The sequence below is a fragment of the Salarias fasciatus genome, chromosome 6, assembly GCF_902148845.1.
Source record: "Salarias fasciatus chromosome 6, fSalaFa1.1, whole genome shotgun sequence".
In the NCBI taxonomy this organism is placed as follows: Eukaryota; Metazoa; Chordata; class Actinopteri; order Blenniiformes; family Blenniidae; genus Salarias; species Salarias fasciatus.
The window spans coordinates 37,242,302-37,265,043 of record NC_043750.1 but is presented as its reverse complement, the minus strand read 5'-3'; the positions used below and the strand labels follow the sequence as shown (position 1 = coordinate 37,265,043).

At 46.1% G+C, this 22,742-nt stretch overlaps 1 pseudogene; it reads right to left on the bottom strand.

Annotated features, from left to right (window-relative positions):
- LOC115389870 (E3 ubiquitin-protein ligase RNF38-like) overlaps positions 1 to 22,217 on the bottom strand; it is a 45,623-nt pseudogene extending 23,406 nt beyond the window's left edge.
- Positions 22,218 to 22,742: the final 525 nt, after the last annotated feature.

Genomic DNA, 22,742 nt, shown 5'->3' with positions numbered 1-22,742 from the left:
GAGTCATGTTTGGAAGCGCACAGTACAAAGTGTGCTTTCATATGAACAAACAAGCCCACGCCATCCCGGGAGGCGGCGGCGCTCACCGGGTGGTAGTGCTGTCCGGTGCTGAAGACCACGCTGCAGGTGGGCACCTGCTGCTGGGAGGAGCAGGGGGGGGAGGTGCTGACCGCTGCACAGCGGCGCCGCCAGGCCGGGGGGGGACGGGGGTCACAGTGTAGGAGACTGGTACGCTGCCCTGCTGGAGCTGGAAAACAGACGCCGTTCGGTTAACCGCCTGGCTCACGTGCCGCGACTCCCCGGAAAGTTGTGAGACCGACCTGCTCGTGTAAGTCCATGACCACGGCTCCCTGCTGCTGCGGCGGCTGCGGCGGCGTGGCGTGATGCTGCTGGTGGTGGTGGTGAGGTGGTGGTGGTGGTGGGCGGCCGGGTGCAGGAGTCTCGGCGACAGGGTGGGGGGGTGGAAAGCGCGGGGCTCCTCTGAGCCCGCCCCCGCCGCCGGCCACAGGCGGCTGACCGTAGGCGCTGGGCGTGTGCGCCGGGTACGCCTGGTGCGCGGATGGAAGCGCGTGGTGGTGGTAGTTCTCATCCTGGAGCTCTGACGGGGACGGGCGGGGGGCGGGGGCCTGCGAGGAGGGGTGGTGGTGATGGTGAGGGGGTAAGTGGCGAGAGGGCCTGGAGAGCCGTCCGCGCTGGCGCCTCGCCGGAGGGCTGCAGACACGAAGAGGGACAGAAATCAAGCCAGGGTCAGACCGTGATTCACACCAGCGACGGCAACAGATCAGTGACGTAATACGAGATCACGGAGTTCTTCACACTGATGAAAAAATGGGTTTTACCAACACCAGCGCAACAACCATCAATTTAAAATGAACTCCTTCTACCTGAGCCGGGATCAATCACTTCCAGGAGCAGACTCTCGCTCATTTACACAGCATTTTCAAGTGAAAACAGAGAATTTTGTGGGCCTGTTCACATGACAATAGTGCACAGAGACACTACAAACACTCTGACTATGCATCTGAGTGAACAGGGGAAAACGCAGCTTTTTGGAAACCGTTTCCAAAACATTACTGTATAAACTTAAAACTTTTCTGGGATGAAGAAAACTAACGCGTTTTCACTTGAAAAGGTTGTCATGTCAACAGCGCCTTATAAAATAAATTCTATAAAACTGGATTTAAAGATGCTTTAGTGAAGATAGAAACAAGAAATAATATTTCAAAGTTAACTCAATAGCTCATAAAACATGAAAAACCCAAAAAAAAAATCGAAATGTTTCCATCTGAGCACAATGTGCAAATTCAACAAAAACAAGCTGCAATAAATCAGAAAAAGCTGCTGCCAAACATCGATTTTCAAGTTGAAGTGTGGGGAACTCACCTCCGCCTGTGACGGGCAGGCGTGAGGCATCTCTCCTGGTGGTAGAGCGGGTGGGGGTAAGGCTGCCTCCGGCTCGGGGGTCCCGACTCCCAGGGGCGGATGGGGGGAGAGGGGGTGGAGGGCGGGGGTGCGGATGAGGTGAGCTGTTCCAGTACGGACTGGCTGGACAGCCTCTGGCGCTTTGGACTGGGGCTTTCCTCGCTCTGTGGAGGGAGGGAGGGTACAGCGGTTAGTGACCCATAGCACTCATATCCAATCAATCCATTTACGGTCCCTCCGGCTTACAATCCATACTCCTGCACGGACACTCTGCTCCTCTGTGATTCGTGGCATTTCCTGTACGATCCAGCCGGCGTGTGTTGATATGCGCTCGTATGTGTGGAGCTTATTTCACCAGTCGGGGCCCTGAGGGCTCCGAGTCACTTCCTCTCGGAGCGAGGAAACGCAAACACAAGACAAGCGCTCACAAGCCCGTGTGCGAATTGCAAGCACACACCCTGGACTGGAAAGGCGGGCGAGCGCTGTTTTTCCCGCGGCGCGAAAGGGGCGAGCGACGGCACAGGAAAAAGCATAGCTGAACGTGAAGTCATTTCAGGTTGAGACTGACTCAGGACTTATCATATACTGCTTCAGTCCCATCGGCTCATCTCTGAGTCACTTCACTTACTGTTAGTGACTCTCATACTTGGCACTCGGTGAGGCAAGAACACACTCACACACACACACACACACACCCATGTGTCAGTTCTTAGTCATTCTCCCTTCCCAGGACCTTCGCTGTGCTCTGAGGAACACACAGCTTCTTTAGGAGACGCCACACAAAACACACACATACACACTCTTTCCCCACAGTTACCGTCTCCACACCCCCCCCCTTCTACTTGCTTGATCCCCGCTTCCACCTCCCGTCTTCGTGGGAGAGACACGTTGTTAAAGTGTGGTAAAAATGACTCAGCGGCTGTGACTTTTTAGCGCAGACACACACATATACAGCTCAGCAACCTTGAGAGCAGTGTGATAGCTAACAGGAAACAGCTGGAGTGCAGACTGCTGAAGCGCGCGCGCACACACACACACACACACGCGCGCGCGCGGTTATGGAAACGCCTGCAGACATGCGCAAAATTCACATTCACACATGGGCAGCTGCCACCGTTTGAGTTCTACAGCTTTTAAAGAACAATACCTTCAGACAGAGACAGACGGGCCGCTCACTCACGGCTCGCGTGTCGAACTGCATGTGTCCAAAGCTCGGCCGGTTTATGGGGAAAGGCAAACATTAATAATGACTCCATTCAGTCATGTAGTATGAAGCACGTGATAGGACCGGGCTGCGGAGCTGGCAGTGTGACACAAGAAAAGAAGAAGTGGAGGGCTGAGGGTGTAAGATAATGAGAGCTGAAAGAAAACCCGTGAGAACTTCAGGAACAACCGGATCCAACATGACTAACCCGGGTAGGAGGAGGCCTACGCACGCACGCTGAGCAGCGTGTCTTGTTCTTTCTGCCCTGTTCGGCTCAACCATCACACACCTGAACATGTGGCGCGTGTGGAACGGTTCGTTAGCAATGTGGTCCAACTTCTTGCAAAGCTGAAGTCTTCCCAGCCTGATCCACTTCCCAAAGGCATGTTCCGTTTCATCCGTTTACACGGAAACAGCAGAAACACTGAAATTCATGTTTTTCACCTTTTTCACTTGTTAAGTATTAGTTTTAAACACAAAATTCACCTAAACAGAAACACTTGACCTGGGATTCTTGAGAAATTGCACAGTGTTTCCAAACTCGAGTGGGTGTAGCAACTCTGGCATTACAAACCTCATTCTGCACCGTCGAACTCGAACATCCAACTGTACAAACAAGACGAACTGCATATCTTCACAGGACGGAGACTTTAAATCCACTGAAGGCAAAGCAGCCCTGTCTGTTCTGTAACGAGCTTCTCTGGGACTTGCGTACACCTGCTGAATGTTGTGTAAGTCCAGCCGTTCTGAGCCTGCTATGCAACAATCTGATGCACAACCAGAATTAACTTCTGCAGTAACTCCTCTGCTGGATCAGACTGTGACTCAAGGTTTCACATAATCCAGACGCCGATAGACAGTATATACCCCACCTCCTGACCGGGGGGGGGGGTGTCAAACATAAGGCCTGTGGGCTAAAATTGGAACACAAGAGGCTCCAATCCAGCTGCCAAACCATGAAGAAAATTGTCGAAATCTCAAATAAAACACATTTCTGTGTAGTGAACACAACACAACAATGAGACGCGGGCTGAGATATCAGTGATGCTGCCATGAAAGCGAGCCACTGCACTGCTGTCAAACTAGGCTCAAAGCCACGCTTTCAGGGAGAGTCTGTAAAAACATGCAGAATGCACCAGCTACTGGAGAAGTGTTCTCTTTCTTTTAGACATTTCACTGTGTTTTACACCGAGTTTCATTAAATTTTCGGTTGCAATTATTTGTATTTTTGCAAAAATAGACACTTTGATCTTATATACTCTGGACCACAAGAAAGGGAAAGCTTAAAGTTTAAATGTAAAGGCTTTTATGGCACTATTAGAGCAGACAAGGCTGTACGTGGCCCCTGAACTAACCGTGTTTGACTGATTTTTTTGAGTGGTTATGATGTTATCGCCGATTGGTGGATGAACAAAATACCATAGAAAATCTACACTTTGTTTAAATAAAGTATACAGTAAAGCTTACCATCAATACAAACGCACCACGTCAAGTGAGCTAAAGCAGAAAAAAAAGGCTTTCCTTCAGCCGTCTTATTAAACTCATTACAGAAGATACACATTATCGACTGGGTGCCCATTAAAGCTCATGATGGAGGGCACCAGCCATCCACCCCACTCTCCTCTATTCCTCCCGACATTAAGCCCCCTCTCTTCCGACCCGGCTCCCCACAACCTCTCTGCAGCCTCACCCCAACCTCAAAACCCTAGGGACATCTACTGTGCCCATTTCATATCTAAGCCAGTCTCTTTTCCTCCACCCTCCCCGCCTTTCTCCACTGCCTCCTCCCATCCCCCCCTTTTTCCTTCCATCAGATAAGCTCAAACCCTCTGCAGTCCCCCAGCACTCTCATTTCTTGCCCCCCCGCTCCCGTCCCGTCCATCTCGTCCTCTCACGGACCTCTGTCTGAAATCTACGGTGGACATTAAGGTGCTCGGACAGCCAGACAAACACACGGTTGGTCCTAACACATGCAGACTGTCGGCCATTAGTATAAAAGTTTGATGGGCCTGTCTGCCCGTGTTAGAGGGAGGGGGACCTTTGTCAGACAAAGCAGTGTGTCCTCAAGCAATATGCTATATGCGACCTTATGTTCTAATCGAGTGCTTCTTGTGAACGTACAGACATGCGTGTCTGGTTGGAGCACGTTTCCACTGAAGCAACAAAATATGCAGAAAAAGAAAACATGCTGACACACACGGAGACAAACAGACACACCGACTCCCAGCACCGAAAAGAGAAACTATCAGCTGCCCTGTGGCTGATACTGAAGCACACTGCGCACAGTTTGGATACCACATACACACACACATCCAGCGTTCTGCAGAGTCCACATGCGGTGTGTGCACAGAGTCCGACATGACAGATATCCTCCAGCAGAAGTACAGACAACGCGTTCTCTTCCACCATGTCCACCTTTGGGGACTGCATGCATCTATGTGCACTTCCACACCAAGACACACACACACACACACACACACAGTAACTGGCCAACAGCTGTTGTGGCTTCGCTGTCATTGCTGAGAACCAAAATAAAGAGACTCGCATAGTGCATGCAAATATACACCCAGGAAATACAACTGGGATGTTTTTTTTTTTTTTCCATTCTGCCCTGAGAAGTTGTTCATAAGTGCGCACACTGAGCAAATATGGCCACTTGCTTTTAGAGATTCATTAATATTTGCAGACGAGCCTCCAGTAACACACACACACACACACACACACACTTCTCCCTCCCCCACTTATTTTCTTTCCATCAACAAGATTTCAAAGCCCATTTTGTTTCCTCTGCCACTGTTCCTCCCTTCCTTCCCTCCCTCACCTCTTCCCCTCCTTTTGCTTCTCTCACTCCAACCAAGTTCCACAGCTGGAGGTGAAATCATTAGCAATACCCCCTCCCTGTTTTTGGCCTCGCCTGCCTCCCCCCCTCCTTCCCCCCGTCTCTCCCTTCAAGCTTTCTGCAACACCTTCCACAGCATCCTGCCTCCTTCCCACTCCTCCACTTCCTCCACCTCCTCCTCTGTTTTCCACCTAGTCTGCTTGCCATTAAGACAAGCCTTCACTTATGACAATGACTATCATTTACTCCAGTGCACTTGTACGCCGCTGCTAAAATTACGAGGAATACCATGTTAAGCAGATAGAGTGTAATTTTTCTCCTTGTTAAAAACGGTGTGTAATTTCTTTTAGAGAATAAGAACGATCAGGGCCTGTTTACACAATGTTTGGGTGAAAAGGGAAACCTCTGGCTGCGTTTTGCTCAGAGTCACTGAAAACACATTTTGAAAACGGCTTCTGAGGTGGAATCTTTTGAAATGGCAAGGTGTCAATATGGACCGAATGCATCAAGTCCTATTTACACACAACATTACAACTGAAAACGTATCATTTCAGCAACTATCAAGTCCAGGACAACGTGGACTGGGGGTCATGTCGGGCCTCAACAGGGAACTTTGAGGACAACATGATAACTTGTTAACCAGCTTCAATCCCTTCGCCTGCCGCTGGTCATAATGTTTTGGCCGACAGGTGCACATTGTGATGTTGGAAGGTGGTTGGTTTACCTTGTCACTCTCGTCTCCGTATGCGTGCTCTGGGTGGCAGTGGTAGGACCCCCCAGAAGCTCCTGTGCAGACAGATCAAAACAGATTGCATGTTTTAGATTGAACATGAGTAGTAAGAGCTTAAAGTCGTATATCATTCAAACTAATCAGGTAAAGTATTTATTTTTCATTTTTTATTTAAAAAAAAATAGACAACTCTTTTCCCAGTGTTCCCCACATCAATGACTGGATTATTTTACAATACAGTGAACAAAACATGTTGGTAAACCTTTTGTTGGACGCGATAGCTCTATTGTACACACACATTGTGAGGATACCCTTGTTTATCTAAATACAGTACATTTAATCCCGTTGTTGTACCAAATCCAAGTTGTATTGGAACAATAACAAGGCAGCAGAAAACAATGACAACATGTTTGTGTGGAAGGCTGCTGACCGTGTGCACGGCTCAAAAGTGACTGAAACACATATGGTATCCTCTTGTCTCAGATCAGAGGCAGTAGATTTAGGTGCACACACACACACACACACACACACAAAATAAACACAGTAATCCTGGATTAGAGAAGCTTTCTGATGATACTGCCGCTTGCACCACAGCGAAGACTTTTTACTCTTTTTGTTTTTCCACAATCCTTTCATCTTTTTATTGTCTTTTCTATTTATTTGGGTTTTTTGTTTTTCCTTTGTCACGGGCACGTCTTTGGTTGGGGACGTCCTCGCCACAGATGGTAGCGGCGGCACACACACACACACCCAAGGGTAAGCATTCCCAAGGGCACTCCAGACAAGGCTACCTTTACAACAGGGATGAAGAAAACTAAACAGGAATAGAAAAGATGCAAAAAAAAAAAAAAAAAGCTTTTAAAGACAGCTTTTTTCACCTATTGGCAGTTTGTTTGTGCAGTTTTAGCCTGCTCGCAGCAACCCGGTTTGAAGAAAAGCCATGAGTGACAACAAATAGAAGGAGGGTGAGAAAGACGAGGCAGGCAGAAATCCCCAGAGCAAGCAAAAATAAATGGAAAGAAAAGGTAAGAAAAGCTGATATTAGTGTTGTGAAAGGCAGCGAAAAGGCTAGTTCCACTGCGATGATTTGGGACCGGGCGCCGGTGATGCATTCACGGGACTCGCCTGCAGCGCGGTGCCCCTCTGTATGACACTCATTCACTCATCACAATAGGCAAAAATCCGGCTCCCTCCCTGAATGTGGTCTCACTTGCACATTGTCAGAATCCTGTAAATTGACTCAGGGACGAGTCATTCAGTTGGAGTCACTCTATAGAGCACGGCGCTAAAGCTACAGAACGGGTTTAAAATGTTTCAATGACATCGTGTCCACCGCTGGAGGAACAGACCACACGGCGGTCCGCAGTTCGAGCCCCAAGGAACGTGGACGAGCCACTGCAGCGTCCAGCACAATGTGAGGCGACACGGGGAAAATGGACTCAACAAATTTTTAACAACACTGGTTTGTAAGATTTAATGTACATCATAACGTTGGAATTGATATTAAAGAGTTTCTAGCATCTGACTTCAACCTAAGCCTGCTGGGATTAGCGCCAAACCCTCGCCACCGCAAGATGGATCAAGTGGCATTAAAGACGCATGAGTGTCGGGTCTTTTTAAATCATGAAAACAGAAGAGAGATCAATGATGAAATGTAAAGATAGGGGGTGTCAAGCAGAAGGCCCGTGGGCCTGTGGTCCACAAGAGGCTCCAATTCAGCCCACTTAAACAACCAGCTAATTTTTTTTTTTTTTTTTGTGATTAACATTTTATTAAGTTTTCCAATACACCACTCCATTGTAGATACAAATCGCAACAATTTCACTTCAGTACAATAGTAGACCAGTGGCAGAACAAAAACTGACAATACAAATGAAAATAAAATAAAATAATAAAATAAAAAATATATATGTAAATAAAATTAAATTAAATAGAAAAAGAGGGGAAGGGGACATCTGGCTGGCGATTGTCTGTAACATGTAAACTATTTCTCACCCAGTGACCAAATACTCTCCTTAGCTCATCCAATTCTGACCTTTAGGTTGGTCCCTGCATCTTGGAAAGGTACGATCCCCACTTCAGGGAAAGCTCTCCACTTTATTCAGCAGTTTGTATGAAAGGCGTTCTAGTGCAGCCAATAACAACAGCTAAATTTTAAAAACTGCAAAGAAAACGAGATTTTTTTTCTCTTTTTTTATAATTTTAAAACAAATTTAAGAGTCGTGGGCACAAGAAAACACTGAGTTATCAGCATGAAAGCTAGCAACCTTGCTCAAAGCCATGCTGCCAGACTAAATCTGTACAAAAATGCATTTTTTTTTATATTTTACTGAATTTGCACATGATGGTTTCATTAAAATTGGTTTATGTTGAAATTGTAGTCGTTTTCAGTAGCAACTGTTCAGTTTTAGTGAAAAAAAATTATACATTTCCATCTGTGCCACAACAAGAAGAAACTTTAAAGTTTAAAATTAAAGGTGATCATTTCATGAATTTACCCATTCAAGATGAAAGTGGGCTGGGTGTGGCCTCTGAACGAGTGAAACGTGTGGCACTCCTGGTATAGTTCTGGTGATGTGCATCTTCGTGAAAATCCCCAGTAAGCTCAGGAAACGTGACGGGAATGCCCACATTACAATAGCACAGTTCACACATGAGCCTGTTGGAAGGTGAGGCCAGGTTTCGCAAACGTGGGTGGAAGAACAGGCAAAAGATATAAAGATGAGAGGATAATGGTCACAACAGAAATGCTTAAAAGAAAACTGGAATTCTAGATGTTGGAGTGATGTCTAGTCTGCTCCCTCATCTCTATCAGTAGCACATGTGTGCGTGAATGAGTGAACGTGGCTGATGGGGCAAAGCAAACAGTAAAACTGCGATAAATACATCAAGTCCATTTGCAAACAACCAACCATAAAACCTCATGTGACATAATTTTCTTAAAATGTCTTGTTTTTCTTGACAAGAGAAAGAAACGAAAATGGATGCCAACTTTGGATGCACCGAACAGTCTCCAGCACAGGAGGAGGGCCAAGCAGATCTGGGTGCTTGACGATGAGTAATGCAGAAGTTGGAGGCGTGTGGCTGATGGTTTGTCAAAGCAATAAGTAACGCCTCCAAAACCCCATACAAGGGCATGCACGAGAGCGAAAGACAGATAAAATCCATCCATATGCCGCACTGCTTTATGCAACTGTAGGGTCTGGAGGGAGAAGGAAGAGTGTATCCAGCACAAAAAACACAGAGAGGCAATCACACTGGAGGTCGCTATTGTCCATCTACTGAGCATGTGCAGAACAAGTATTTACTACGGCTGTGGTGTGAATGCACGGTGATGGAGACAGATCTCGAGGGTTCTCAAAAAGTTCCACCTTGGGAGCAGTTTTCAAAAGGCTGCGTTTTGGCGTTTTCACTTGAAATCACTGTCATGTGAAATGGGGCCTTGATATTATGCTGCATGTTTAAATGTAGGGATGTTAATGTTCCTGCATAGTCAGTCAAATTCTTAATTTTTTTTTAATATTTGAACATTTTGCCATGTTTTCTACAGAAAAAGCAAGTGGCTTTACTTTGAATTCAGTGCACAAATACTTAGATGTACGCTTTGTTAAAAAACTCTTGATTTTTATCCTTGCTTTTCATATATTAATAAATATGAAGTGAGATTGTTGCACGGTAGCAACTGTCAGTTCTGGTTGCCACAAGGCAAAGATAGATAAACTGTACCCTGACGGGCACTAAAAATATAAAAGCGCGGGCAGCTGTATTTGATGTAACATGTGAAGTGCTTTTCACTGGTTGTCACCGTCTCTCTGGGCTCACATGGCCCGGGCACACCAGGCCTGTGTCAGATACTTCAATGTGCAAAGTGAATGAAGTTTGCAGAATCCATCCTGTTTTCACACTCAACCACGCCTTCTCACCGGTTGCACAAAGTGTTGCTGAAGCCTGCTTGGTTTGTTCCTGAAACCGGCGTGGCAGGAGAGGATGAGGAGGGAGTGTGACGGACAGAAAGGTGGGTGACAGGAAGAGGGCGAGGTGGAGGTGCGGGAGGAGAGGAACGGGACTTGAAACGTGCACGATTAAAGGGTGAGAGCACTGAGGGGGAAGTGAGATGGGAAACAGACCATGGAGTGGAGGAAAGAGCATAAGGGAAGCGGACTGAAGGAGGGAGAAGAGCCGGAGCGAGGGAGCAGGGTGGGGGTTGTGGCTTCCCCTCTTGATGCTATTGATTTTCTGTAAGCCTCAGAGTTGCATCAGCTAGTTTCTATCCATTTCCTTCACCTCTCCTTCTCTTTTCATCCCCCACCCCCACCCCTATTGCACTCAGCTCCAGACACCTCCTTACACATCACTCCTCATCCCTCACACTCTCCCATCACTTCATCACCATCCCTTCCTGCCGCCGATCTATTTCCCTATCTGCCGGCCTGTCGCTCTCTGTCTCCAGCTGCCTTTATCGCACAGACATCCCATTTCCTCCCTGGCCCTCTCGCACACATCTCTGTCCATGATCTCCATCATGCAGTTTTCCTCTCTATTAAAAGTATCTCTTCCTCTCTCATGTCAAAATGGAAAAACAGAGGAGAGCGCTGCCGAAGAGAGAGGCTGCTCGGACGGATAAGATGATAGATACGGAGGGCGCGTTAACAAACTCATCAGCTCTGCAGTTTGATGTGGCTAATATGGACAGGACACGCATTGATTTCTGAAGCCTTGTCTTTATTGGATGTGCAGCAAGTACAAAGACTTGAACATATGTGCAACGCAAACACACAGACACCTCTCGCATCACCCGCCTGCTGAACACATGTCACAGCACACTTCACACCTTGGCGTTTAAAGCAGTCAAGTAACGAGCTGATAGTCGGGCTTAAATAGGCGGGCGTGCAACTCTTGCCCTTCCATTACCTGCTACACACACACGCCTGATGGCGAACGATGGTGCGAGCGCGAGCGTATAGAAGCTGGGAATGAATCTTCCCCCTCTCATACTTCATTGTCCTCCTACACCTCCTTCTCATTATCTTTCTCATTATCTTCTTCTCTCTTCTGTTGCTGCTGCAGTCCTTGAGGTGCTCCTCTTTCCTGCACTCCTTCTCTTAACGTTGACGTCCCAAAGGACTGCTAAACACACCAGTGTGTGTGTGGTGTGTGCACGTGGCACACTTGAATGTGAGGACGAGCGCTGGCAGAAAATACTGGCAAACATGAAAATCTATACTGGCTAACATGAGTGTGTACAAGGCGTTTTTAAACATCACCCCTACAGACATGGCCACACTACACACCAGCTTTATGGGCCGGACTGGTAAATAGCGGTATGATAACCTTTATACTTGAGGTATTTGTGGTAGTGCAGAGTATGCATGGTGAAACTGCCTAAATTTTTGCAAAAAAGCAAACAGTTACTTTCAAAATCCTATAATCTCAAATAAACCCAACTTTAATAACACGTACTGGTGAAACATACAGTGAAACGTCCCAAAAAACAGCTGTAGCTTATGGTTGTATTTATCAACTCGCTGGACTGGAGAATCTTGCGGGTGGTTTGGCTCACAGACCTCATGTTCGACACCCCCTGAATTCAACTGAATTCAAACAGAAGTAATGTTCTTTATACATAAAAATATAGTTTTGAGATGTGTTACAGAATCACATCACCATGTGCATCATGCAGCCACTGAAGCACTGTGGAGGCATTGCTGCCTCACTATATCTGGTTTTCTGTGTAAAGTCTGCATGTTGTCCTTGTGCTTCAGCCTTTTCTTCCTCGAGGTACCCCACTGTCCAAAACAACCACTTGAGGCTAACTGGTGAGTCCACAGTTGGCTGAAAGTGTGACAGTCTGCCTTTCTGCATCGCCGTTACCCTGCCTTCACAGCACCACTGTCGCACAACCACAAGTTGGACTAAGCTGAAAGAAAATGAATGAATAGATGGATGGATGACCAGGAAACATCTCCTCCTCCTCCTCCTCCTCAGTGGCACATTTCCCCCAAAGTATAATCCTGCTTCACCGAATGTCACAATCATAAGCTGACTTCCTATTAATAGATACAGACATAAGTGTCCAAACAAGTTCACTCCATGGTGACCTTACGGATCTCAAAGTATTCATATCTTAACATACCGCTGTACTCCAACACTCATCCGAATCAGAGGTGGTTATAAGGCTTTTTGCAAAACATAATGATGGCTCAGTCATCTGAATCTGGTTTATTTTCAGGATTGACCGACTACAGTGGCTCCAAGACCAGGGTTGAAAAACAGTGCCAGAAACCAAGAAGTATATTAAAAGCTAACTGCAGTTTATAAATTAAGACCCTCAGGCCCTGTTTAAAGATGATGTAAAACCAAAAGTTTGCTGCGTTTTGGGAGTTGCTTTAGACACAACAATGGTCTGAGCCACTGAAAACTCAACTTTTAACAGCTCCCAAGGCGGAACTTTTTGTTGACGTTTCCACTCTGCTGTGGTGTAAAACAGACGAAAACGCAACTTTCTGGAAATGCTCCGTCCATAATGGACATAATGGCAGCAGGAATGCTGCTACTATGCATGCATGTCACGATCGTAGTAAATGGTTGCTCCAGGCATGCTCAGTAGATGGACAATAACAATGCAACAAACTTTTCTGAACAAAACGATGCATTTTGGCTTGCAACATGGTATAAACGGAGCCTGAATCTGGTTTATGTTCAGGATTGAACTGTCAATAGAAGAGTGGCTTCCCAAGACGAGTCTGAAAAACAATTCTTTAAACTAATGGAAAATAACTTTCCTATAGAAAAGCTCATTTAAAGTCTTTTAAAGCGAGTCATTCCAGCCCCGCAAGACTCAAACAAATATCACAACTCCATGGTGGAAGGAGTGCTCCTATTGGTTGATTTATGGGTATTAGTCTCATTTAGGAGCTATCTACTGTACCTTCGCTCCGCCGAGTTCTGGGCTGTCAGCTTCTCGTCAGCGAGCCCTGACAGGGAGTGTTTTGACAGTGACGTCACTCTGTCTATATGCATATGTTTCTGACAGTCCCACTACTGCAGCCCACCCAGGCAGCAAGTAAACAAGGTGCACACACACACACACACACGCAGAGCCAGGAGAAAAGTTCATACAGATACACATAATACACACAGCCAACTCCTTCACATTCTGTGCACTTTCTCACTCTCACTCCCCCCTTCTGTCTTCACAGCCTCCCCCCCGTTCCTCTGGTGAAGACAGAAACCAGCTGAGAGGCGGCGTTATTGGAGAGAGAGAGAGAGGACGAGAGAGAGAGAGAGAAGTAATGGGCAGGAAAGGAGACATATGACAGTCTTAATTCTCTTTTTCCATCATAAATCCCGACACTACTGCCACAAACAGAAGCTCCACACTTCATTCTGAGGAGGGTAATTTGGACCGCCGTTTCGATAGTAATTAACGTATTCGTGTCTCAGGGCAAACCAATGCACAATTTATAAGTCCCGGATCAATGCCAGCGCATTTAGAAAATGTCTAAATTTTATGAATACCCACTGAAAAAAAAAAAACTAATACTATTTGCAAAATAGTCTAACTTTGGTCCGATGCCTGCAGATGTGAAATCAGTCTTTTGACAACAAAATTAAATGTAGACATCAAGTCTGGGTTTTACTACTAGGTTGAAGTGTGACTGGTTAGTTTTAAACATAATTCTTATCAGTGGCATGGCTGTGCCGACTAAACCATTTAGACTGGCTCATGTGGACAGAGCAATGAACTACCAAGTCTCAGGAGAACATGGACGGGGAGTCATGGACACAAGGGAGAGTGTCCAGTACAACCGTTTGACGTCTACACGGAGACGGAGTCAGTGTTGACGAAAAGTTGCAATTTCGGTGGCTCCGACCTCCGTTGTCGTGTAAACAGAGACCCAAAACACAACAAAACTTTTTACATTTTCGCTTGAAAACACTGTCATGTAAACAAGGCCTGAATGTCTGTGCTGCATGACTGTGACTCAGGTTTCAGCATCTGTTGTGAACACACACACCACACACACACCTCTCTCTCTTCCTTCAACTCATGAATCCAAGCTCTTTCAATGACAATGGCGTGTGGAGCGTCTCTAGAAGCCATACCTTTATGAAAACATAACAATAATAACAGCGTGGCACAAGTGTCCCAGCCTGAATGTCAAGAAACTACAGCAGTGAAAAGACACCAGGATTAATGAAAAGGTACACAAGTTCACAAACTGAAGAAACAAACACTATCTTAGTGAGAAAGGCATGTACAATGGTGCATGTGGCTTGTTAATCAGAATACTAGCAGAAGCTTTAAAATAGCCTCATGAATATGGAAAAGTTGCAACAAGGCACACAAAACTCTTGTAATCACCTACTTCTTATGCAGTACCTGTGATACTGACGACGCAGGAGTTTGTGCAGTGTCTTGTGATTTACTTGGGAAAACGAGTTTCACGAGATTAACTAACCTGAGTGTTATTGAACTGTATTTTAACACTATTTTATCAGCTGAATCCATAGCTGCACATGTGGAGTCAAAGCAATTCGCTTGAAAAATTGAGCAAATTTAAACAGAGGGGCACCAAAATCCTTCCAGACCCATCAAGTTACTGAGAGTATCTCTGGCGCACAAATGAGCATATAAACACACCTTTCAAATATGCTCCGTCCTGCAGCTCTGAAGAGGCAGAATTGCCGGAATGCGATGTTGATGAAACTGTTCTACACAGCACCTTTCTGATGCTTGTTCAATTTCTGCATGATCTTTTACCTGAAACCATCTCAGATGTGTGTTTTCACTGCCGTTTGCACAACGTTTCAGGTTAAACGGAACATTTTTGTTTTGTTTTTGGGGGGTTCGGTTCCTGAACTGTAAATTAGCCATAGGTGTGAGTGTTTACTGAGGCGATTGTCCCTGTGTTTGCCGGACAGCCGACCCGTCCACCTACACCCAGTGGTACAACAAAACCAGAGACCTGAGCGCACAACGAGCACATGCGGCGCACAAAACCGGTGTTATAATAACAGGGATGGAGAGCTAACATGCAAACCGCTCCTCCCTCCCATCAATCTCTCTGACTCATTCTCATTTTTGCGTGTCCACGCCTCCTCCCAGGTAACACACTCACCTGCTGCCTTGCGACACACACTTCCTCTTTTTTTGTGAATGAGCACATTAACACCCGTGGCATGCCGTGTCTCCCACACGCTCCTTTAAAACGTGTTCACATCCTGGTTTTCACCATTCCTCCCTGGCTTCAGTCTAATTATCTCTCACCCCCTCTCCTTCCCTCCCTCCCTCCCTCCTCTGAGCCTGACCTCCTCCAGCTTATGCACTGCACTTCCTCACTGTGCTCCTATAACTGCCAAATCCTCCAAACAACTGCTTTTTAAAACTGACTCCTCTCTTTTTGTGCACTCTACTCTCATTTCTAAAGGTTTTTGTGACCTTTAGCATTTCCTCTTCTGCTCCTCTGTTGGGAGTTCTTCCCTGAACCAGATCAGAGCTTCTCCCTAAGATTTGAACAAATATAAGGTTCATTTTACACCATCCAAGGATCTTCTCCTGCTGACAAAACGACGCTTTGTCGTTTATTCGGAGTGACAGAGGAGCAGGAACCCCTGCTACTTGGTCAATCCAAGCGAAAGAGTTTCTCTTCGAACTAAAGGGGGTTGCTGGGTGACAAGACAAAAGAAAAAAAAAAAAAAACAGTACACGTTTCCACTTCTGTTACAGACAGAAGGATGGAGAGGATAGGAGTGGAGTGGAGGGGTAGAGTTAGAGTGGCAGGAGTGTCCGCCGCTTTGGGCGATCCATTAAAACGATCCTCCATTAGACAAATGTGAGGGAGGAGGCCAAAGAAAATGGACCAGAGGGGTGCAGAAAGGGTTGGCTGATCCAGAGGGGAGGGAGAGATGAATGTGACTGAGAGAGGACACACTGTGACAGAGGTGGGTCCGACTCAGTGTAGGATATCAAGCGCTACAACAGGACGTTTGTGTCCGCTCGCTCGGGCCACTTTTGGCAGCAGCTCCACCAACGTTCCAACATTTTCTGTGCTCCTCTTCTTCGCAGGCATTATCACTTTGTGCAGACATGAGCTTTTTCCTCATAACACAACGTTATCCTAACCTGTTAGGGGAAGATTACGAATGCCAAAAACGGGGAACGAAACTGCGCACGAGAGACACTGGGGACCAAGCATGAAAGACTGGGGCACAAAGAGGTTCATGGGACCAATAGAGAGAGTGCAAGAGGGAGGGACCGAAGAATACTGGATATCATTATCTTTCATGGCCCAACGCAGGTGACGAGCAGGAAAAGAATGGATGAAGCATCTCTCCCTCTCTTGTACTTTCTCCCAACAAGCAAGACCCACTCTAGGATTGGAGAGAGGGTTTCATAAAGGTGCACCTTTTATGAAACCCTCTCTGAAGACCATCACGGCTCTTTAGCTCCATTTTACAGACTCAGATCATTAAAAGTGTTCGGAAAGGTGCAGCCAGCCAGCTGCTTCGCTTCTGCAAGACAATATTCAAGTAGAAATTAGTCCCAGCGCTTCCTGCCACCACACTCTTCTTCGCTTTCAAGCTCCAGTATCAGGGGTTTCAAACAGTTTTTCGGGACCAATTTCTTTTTTCTGCTACTCTGAAGAAATTAGCTAAAAACTCAATGATTTCTGAGAAACGTTTATTTACTTGCTTGGAGGATTGGCGGGCCAGATTGAAGTCTCTTACGGGTCAGTTGTGGCCCACATGCCTTATGTTTGAAGCCCCTGACACAAACGAAGCCTACATTATTGCATTCTGCCAATGTCAGAAAGTACATAAAACAAATATGTAGTGCTTCCGAATGGAGTTGGTGAATCTCCAGAATTTCCATCCAGCAGTTCCTGTTTGAATCGAGATCAATTTCGATGGAAATACAACACTGCCAACCTATCTATTGATCTGAGTCCGTCTCCACGCCAAAGCCAAGCTACTGTGACAGCACACAGGTCCACAAATCACACTCGATCAATGCGGCGTTCGGACGGCCAGAACTTCTTCGGTGACGCAGTGTGAATTCACAATCCCATTCATGTTCTTCCTCCATTCTTATTCTAACATCAACACAGAAACACAGTCTTCCTGTAACCCCGCAAGCCGACCCGAAGGCAGACGGGCTGATCACACAACATGTTCGCAGGTAGTCCAGCCAGCGCTTTGTTTATGTGGTTTCAGCTGTAGTATTTTTTTTAAACTCTCCCTCTCAGACAGGTAAATCCAGTCTCCAACAAACACACATACACTTGCCCAGTTTTTCTTTTTTTTTTCTTCTTGAGTGTGTGTGTGTGTGTGTGTACACAGGTATGCAGACACCTCCTGTTTAAGCTGTTTATTTAAATGTAAGAAAACTGTCACTGATGGGAGAAAAATCATCTTGGATCGGTCGGACACTGTTTTGTTTTTCTGCTTTCAGACATATTTGCTTGAGTTTCAAAGAAAAAGCGAGGCAGTCACTGAGCTGAGACTCGCTACGCAACACGACCATACATGAGCTGCTGAGTAAGAGCAGTGACTGGCCTGTTAGTCACTTGATGAGTTATCCTACTATGTGAAACCAGCTGGTCAATACAGTCCAAACCCGAGTTCCACTTTTAAGACATTTCATTGATCCCATTGGGGTAATTAGTTCACCGCGTTTGACCCGTCCTATTCATAGCTGACCTTAACTACACACAGTGCGGCGCCCTGGGAGCAGTTTGCAGCGTCCACGCCAAGTGTGGAAGCTGCTGGCAGTGTTGTGACTTCAACCAGGAAACTGGTCACAAGCTCAATTTTCTAACCTTGAGGCCACTGCTGCACTTTTGCTGCTTTACAGATTCAGATCTTTTAAAACTCTGTCAACTGTCTCGCTAAATTGATGCCCAGCAGTTGCTTTTGATTTTTCATGATGCTGAACACCTCTGATGAATGGACTACGGCCTTAACCGAACAGATCAGGTGTTTTTCCCTAAAATATGTATAACACTTTGACTATAGATTCATCCATTCCGAGCCTGGACCTCCCCTCCTTTACTCACATGTATATATTTTTATGCCTTTGACCTTTTGATGCTTATGTGTGTCAGGTAAGAACATCGTTCTGATCCTGATCTGAAAGCATCCCATGTTGTAAGCCTTTTGAAAATCTTGAAAAATAACTATGGGCATTAGCTTCAAACAGGTGTGTCAAACATAAGGTCTATGGGCCAAAATCAACACCAAAGAGGCTGTAATCCGGCCCACTAAACCACCAAGCAAATTGTAAAAACTTCAAAGAAAACATCAATTTAAGATTTTTTTTTTTAAGCAAATTTCTTAAGAGTGAGGAACATAGCTCAGTTCTGACCAAAGCAGGCTGTTAGATGCAGTTTATACGATAAATAATACAAACTTTTTGCCTGATGATGGTGAAACTCTGGCTGTGCGGTCCCATGTGTGAGTGCTCTCGGATGTATTCAGCACCCAGCTGCCACGGGGTTTAACTTTTCATGGAAACGTGAGTTAACCAGGCAGTTTCTCTTGGAAAGACCACGTCTACCTGACAAGTTATACGATAAACTTAAAATGAGCGTGCATCCCCCTCGTGAGCTAACAATTTGGTTTAATTAAGGTTCACAACTTCCCCTCAGCAACCCTCAAAGCCTGCCCATGTGTTATCTGGATCTTTAATAAATAAAAAAAAAAAAAACAGACTATTGCTCGTGTAGACGGGGATTATCTTCGCCACACACTGTTGGACTTGTTACCTAGCTACATCAATATTTGTGTAATTGACTAAAAGTAGAACATACCACACGATGCCTTAAGAGACCGTCTGCTTGAATAACTACACCGGCTCCAGGCTACCCGAGTCCACACCAAACCACACACTGCTGTTGTTCATTACCTACTGTATGCGCAAACTGTGCACCACATCCACACTGGCAGCACTATAAAACACCCCATCTCATTAAATACATCCAGTGTGTTCACACATGCACAGACACTACTGTCATGCCACCCAGGGGCCGTCCCAATTTGCCTCTGAAGAAAAAAAAGGTATTAAACACCTTCGCTTTCAACTCGGGCAACGCGGTGGTGCAGTGGTTGGTGATGGTCAGGGGTCAAACACCATTTGGGGCCTTTCTGTGTGGAGTTTGCGTGCTTTACTTGTGTGTATTGTCCATAAACAATCTGTATGCGAGCAGAATTGGTGACCCTAAATTGCCCCTAGGTGTGAGTGGCTATCTGTGCCCGTGATGGACTGCTGACATGGTCAGGTGTACTCTGCCCTCGCCCACAGTAAACTGGGATCGGCTCCAACGCCCTGCAACCCTGAACAGGTTAAGATGGACGGATTAATGAAGTATTTTCTCTGCCTGCAGAATGAATACTGATATGTGATCTGAAACAGCCTCTTCACTGCTGCTGATCGAACAGTGAATAATCTACTCGGCTGGGGGCAATATTTGTAAATGTGATTCGATTGAATCAGTTTCCCAGTGCCTCACCTGCTAGGAACCTCACCGCACGTCACTGGCTCTCAAGAAAAGGTATGAAAACACCTTCACAACTCAGAGATGGTGTTAAGGTAAAGTGAATCGCTGTCATTCAGAGGCAGTGGGAGTATTTACCTGCCGTGGGGATGCGGTGCGCTCCAGGGACCGAGGGGAGCCTCTGGATGCCGGAGAGGCTCGCTGCGGTTGTCGGAGAGGCTGTGAGCTCCGAGCGGTGCGCAGCCGGCACCGAGCTGCTGCTGCTGCTGCTGCTGATGCTGCTGCTGCTGGGGATGGGGATGAAGATGCTGCTGGCTTGCTGATGATGATGGAGATGATGGTGGTGGTGGTGGCTCGACACCATAACTCCACTGCTCGGTTATTCCATTCCCAACGCCGTACTGCTGGTAATATCCAGGACCGAGAACGAGATCGAGTCCTTGGGGGTTCCATGGCCATTTTGGGGGCGTGAAGGGGGTGGAAGAGGAAGGAGAGGAACGCGGCTGGGGACTGCGGCGGAGAGCCGACGGTCGATCCGGGCTGTGCAAAGCCCCTTGAGCCGCTGTGGCTGTAAGTGAAACCCCCTGGTCCTCTGCCCCCCTCTGCGCCCCCGTACTCCGTGCGCTCCGCCGACTCCGCCGCCCCCGCCTCTTCGAATAAATCAGCCCCTTTAGGGACCGGCTCCGGGCTGGAGGGCAGCCGGGGGCAAACTCTGGGCTCCTGAGTCGTTGGCTGTCCAGCGGCTTGCGATTGGCATTTCCCTTTCGGGGGATTTCCTCTGTTTCTTTCTTTTTCTCTCCTTTTTTTTCTGCGTTTCTCCTCGTTTCCTCTCACGCTGTTAAAAACACACACAAAAAAAAGAGTTAACCAGGAAAGAAATCTATACAAACAATGAAGTTTTTCTCTTATTTTTCTGCTACTTATTTACATAGACGTGGATGTTGTAATCTTCTTGAGAAACTTAAAGTGTGTAACTTCCCCCAAGTTTGTGACCAAAAACAGCGCGATTCCCCAAAACTGGTTCAACAGCCTGTTCCGACGCGCACCGGGCGTTCACAAACTGCGCGGACCGTTTGGAAACCGAGGGTGATTTATCCGCACGTATGACAGAAATTTGACTCATTTAAATGATTTCCAGGAAGGTTTACTTCGTAACGAGCGAGCGGCGAGAATGGCCACGGCTCCGGAGAGAGGCTAGCGCTGAGAGGGGAAGCATGCTAGCGCCAGAGCGCACCGCACACTGTGACAAACGCGGTTATTCCGCTCATTCCGAGCGTACAAACCACCGTGTTGTCACGTCTGCCGCCCCGCTCGCATCCGTCCCCGTACCTCCGCCGAGTTTCGGCCAACTTTATTCACTTTGGCGAGCATTTTAACTAGTTTATCCAGTCTGCGTAACGTCGCTGGCTAGCTTGCCAACCCCTCCTCCTCACCCTCCTCCTCCTCCTTCACCGACCGACAACGGAGAAAAATCCCGCAGCTAGCCACCCACGCCTCCAATCCCTTTAAAACCCTTGGATGGTGGTAAAAAGATATAAAATCCGAACTTGTTGTGGGTGAATTGAGGGCGGTAGTTTGGTCCACAACGCGTCCCGGCTGAAGAGACGCAGAAAAAGGCGCAGAGAGTGGAATCAAAGTGGTCAAAATACAAGAACCGCGGCTTTAGGGAGGAATCTCCCACTTTAAATCCACTGTTTTTAAAGAACTTACCCCGTGTGCGCTCTCCTGTCCGTGTGTATGATATTGTGAGCAGTGTGTGAGTGAGTGAGTGAGTTTGTGTGGTGTATGTTGTGTGAGAGAGCGTGTTTGTGTGTGTCAGCGTGAAATGTGACAGAACCGTCAAAGCTCCGGTCGGATTTACCAGAACAAACCAATACCCACTCGAAAACAGAGCGACTTGATACTTTCTCATGTTGGATACAATCGATTCAGAAAATAACGAAAACATTCAAATTTCGCAGTCTAAATTCCTAAAAAGTTGCTCATTCACGTGAACTCGATTTTAAAACAGTGTTGTTTTGTACTAAATCGAATCTATTTCCTATCGGGCATCGATTATGACTCCCTGTCAAATCAGAAGCAGTGGGTATGAGAGAGGCAGGCTAAAAGGGGATTTAAATTATTTATTTACAAAGAGCAACCTTCACATTGCAGCGGTTTCCTCTGGAGTTTGCTTTTAAAAGAGGTAATCTCTGTGTATTGAAAAATTGCACGAGCTACCAGGTTGCTAACACTGTGATGGAAAAAAGAAAAATGTAGTTTTTTTAAAGGGATTATTCACTACTGAGTTCAATAAGCTCAGGCCAAAACACACATTACTAATATAACGAACTCCTAAAACACTACAGGACATTCTCAAACATTTCATCACACGGCTCTGAGTACCGTGTCGTGTAAACGGACTTTCAAAACACAGTGAAAGTAAGTTCTGATACAAGGTAATAATAAATAGATTATAGAGATCAATATGCTCAGTCAAAGCTCACATTAATAATGTAGTGGACTATTCCTACCCTTTTTAGACATGTTGAATAGATGTATGTATCATATTTGTGTGTAATTATGTTAGTGTGAATTTGTAGGTCCGTGTGTGTATACTGGATGTACATTATTCATTTTTGTATAAATGTATTTTATGTATAAAAATACAATACATGGCAGCACTGTGATATAAAATGCTTTGCAATCCCCAGAAAGAAACCTTTACCATAAAAACTCATAATGTTGTACATGCACGCAACTTAGATTCACAATGACAGAGCATGCACATGGGAAACTTTACTTATCAGGAAGTGTTTGATTTAAAACAAAAACATTAGGACGCAAGACACAAATCAATACAAAAACACAAAAAACATTAAAAAAATATCTTAAATGTCAGAGAACACAGATTGGTGACAATATCAGATAAAATATCACATTAAATAAAAACAACTGCAGAAATAAGCAGAACTCATAAAATGACAGTAATCTCCAACAAAATGCTGGTGGAACCCTTGTCACAAAGTCAGACATGTGTACGTGCACACACACACACCACACACACTTATA